We start from the raw sequence: 3,088 nt of genomic DNA on the forward strand, positions 1-3,088 counted from the left end.
AGTTTTTCAAATGTAAAGGATGAGGTGTGCTATTTAATAAATTTTCTTTTTAAAAGAAGCTGGAGTTAATGGTTTATTTTGGTGTCAACGAGACCTTCCGTTCTTCTGACTGGACGTTTACCTGGACGTTCTGAGGCGTGCTGGCCCCTCTGATGCACAGTTAACAAAATAGTGGCCTGGCTTTAGTGTAAATAATAATAATAATGATAATAGTGGCATTTATTAAACGCTTACTATGTGCAAAGCACCGTTCTAAGCGCTGGGGAGGTTACAGGGTGATCAGGTTGTCCCACGGGGGGCTCACGGTCTTCATCCCCATTTTCCAGATGAGGGAACTGAGACCCAGAGAAGTGAAGTGACTTGCCCAAAGTCACACGGCTGACAAATGGCGGAGGCGGGATTAGAACCCGTGACCTCTGATTCCCGAGCCCGGGCTCTTTCCACTAAGCCAAGCTGCTTCTCTACTCTGCCCAAACCGTCTAAGATCTGCCCGTGTCCGTGGTAATCTACAACAGATTGACAAAAATAAAGTAAAATTTGGGTCGTTCCAGAAATGGCCTTATATAGCTGGATTAAACGATGGCTTAATTAGTAATCACAGCGATCATCAATTGGATTAATAATCATGTAATAAATATGGTATTTGTTAAGCACTGACTGTGTGCCAAGCACTGTACTGAGCACTGAGGAAGCGTGGCCTAGTGGATAGAGCCTGGACCTGGGCCCCAGGAGGACGTGGGTTCTAATCCCAGCTCCGCCACGTGTTTGCTGTGTGACCTTGAATGTATATGAATGAATATATATATATGTATATATAATAATAATGGCATTTGTTAAGCGCTTACTATGTGCAAAGCACTGTTCTAAGCGCTGGGGAGGATACAGGGTGATCAGGTTGTCCCACTTGGGATTCACAGTCTTCATCCCCATTTTACAGATGAGGTAACTGAGGCCCAGAGAAGTGAAGTGACGTGCCCAAAGTCACACAGCTGACAATTGGCAGAGCCGGAATTTGAACCCATGACCTCTGACTCCAAAGCCCTTGCTCTTTCCAATGAGCCACACTGCTTCTCTAATGTTTGTACATATTTATTACTCTATTTTACTTGTACATATTTATTCTATTTCTTTTATTTTGTTAATATGTTTTGTTTTGTTCTCTGTCTCCCCCTTCTAGACTGTGAGCCTGCTGTTGGGTAGGGACCGTCTCTCTATGTTGCCAACTTGTACTTCCCAAGCGCTTAGTACACAGTAAGCGCTCAATAAATACGATTGAAGAAGACGACCTTGGGCAAGTCACTTCACCTCTCTAGGCCTCAGTTACCTCATCTGTAAAATGGGGATTGAGCCTGTGAGCCCCACGTGGGACAGGGACTGTGTCCCACACAATATGCTTGTATCCATCCCAGCTTGTATTCATTCATTCATTCATTCAATCGTATTTATTGAGCGCTTACTGTGTGCAGAGCACTGGACTAAGCGCTTGGGAAGTACAAGTTGGATCTACCCCAGTGCTTGGCACATAGTAAGCACTTAATAAGTACCATAATTATTAATAGAACAGACCATCTCTATATGTTGCCGACTTGTAATAATGTAATAATAATAATTATTAGTGATATAATAATAGTAATATAATAATCTTATTACATAATAATGGTAATAATAATAAATACAGTAATAAATATGTACAAACATATATATTCATTCATATACATATTCATTCATATACATTCAAGGTCACACAGCAGACACGTGGCGGAGCTGGGATTAGAACCCAGGTCCTCCTGGGTCCCAGGCCAGTACAGCGTTCGGCACAAAGTAAGCGTTTAGCAAATACCACAAGGATTATTATTATTATCCCTTTTAGACTGTGAGCCCACTGTTGGGTAGGGACTGTCTCTCTATGTTGCCAACTTGTACTTCCCAAGCGCTTAGTACAGTGCTCCGCACACAGTAAGCGCTCAATAAATACGATGCATTGATTGATTATTGTAGAAGTTAACCAGGTGGACCCAGTTGCTGTGGCACAGGATCTAGAGGAAAGACAGAACAGGTATTGAATCCCCATTTTCTAGATTAGGCTACTGAGGCACAGACCCCTCCCCTCTTCTCATCCTAGGTCACGGGTTCAAATCCCCGCTCCGCCGATTGTGCGACTTTGGGCAAGTCACTTCTCTGGGCCTCATCTGGAAAATGGGGATGAAGACTGTGAGCCCCCCGTGGGACAACCTGATCACCTTGTAACCCCCCCAGCGCTTAGAACAGTGCTTGGCACATAGTAAGCGCTTCATAAATGCCATCATTATTCTTTTTTCTACCCGTCCCCTCTTATTTTTTGTTTTTTTTTTTGGTCTCACCCTCTGGAAATCCACCCCTTCTCCTCTCAGGGTGGCACCTGGAGAGTTTCCAGTCCTCTACCAGTCACGACTATGGGAGGGAGAGTCAAGCAGAGGCCTGTCCATTCCCCTCCTAGCTTGGCCAGTGGCTAGCGAGTGGAAGGCAATCTGCAACAAGTCAAAACTCATCCATGGTGGGCCGCGGCGGCCCGGGAGAGAGTGAGGGCGGAGACTCGAGTTGACCGCACGGGAAGAGGCGATGGGAAACCACTTCTGGATTTTTCCCAAGAAAATCTCTGGAAACGCCACCGGAACGATCGCAGGTGGAGGCGGGGCGGTCTGGGAGAGATGCGTCCATGGCGTCGCTATGGGTCGGACACGACTGGACCGCGTGAGACGACGACGACGACAAAACCGCGGCATCTTCGTCTGACCAGAGATGATCCTCTAGATTGTCAGCTCACTGTGGGCAGGGAATGTGTCTGTTATTCATTCATTCAATCTCCTTCCCTTCCCCACGGCACCTGTATATATGTTTGTACATATTTTTTACTCTATTTATTTGTACATATCTATTCTATTTTATTTTGTTAGTATGGTTTTGTTCTCTGTCTCCCCCTTTTAGACTGTGAGCCCACTGTTGGGTAGGGACTGTCTCTAGACGTTGCCAATTTGTACTTCCCAAGCGCTTAGTACAGTGCTCTGCACATGGTAAGCGCTCAATAAATACGATTGATGATGATGATGAT

The 3,088-nt window shown here is 45.2% G+C and overlaps 1 non-coding gene across 1 annotated transcript; it reads left to right on the plus strand.

Moving 5' to 3' along the window:
- Window positions 1-2,380: 2,380 nt before the first annotated feature.
- Window positions 2,381-2,518, plus strand: LOC119946236. Its single transcript, XR_005456346.1, has one exon. It is a non-coding gene; the product is annotated as a small nucleolar RNA SNORA7 (small nucleolar RNA).
- The last annotated feature ends 570 nt before the right edge of the window (window positions 2,519-3,088 follow it).

Source organism: Tachyglossus aculeatus, chromosome 26 (assembly GCF_015852505.1).
Source record: "Tachyglossus aculeatus isolate mTacAcu1 chromosome 26, mTacAcu1.pri, whole genome shotgun sequence".
NCBI classification, from domain to species: domain Eukaryota; kingdom Metazoa; phylum Chordata; class Mammalia; order Monotremata; family Tachyglossidae; genus Tachyglossus; species Tachyglossus aculeatus.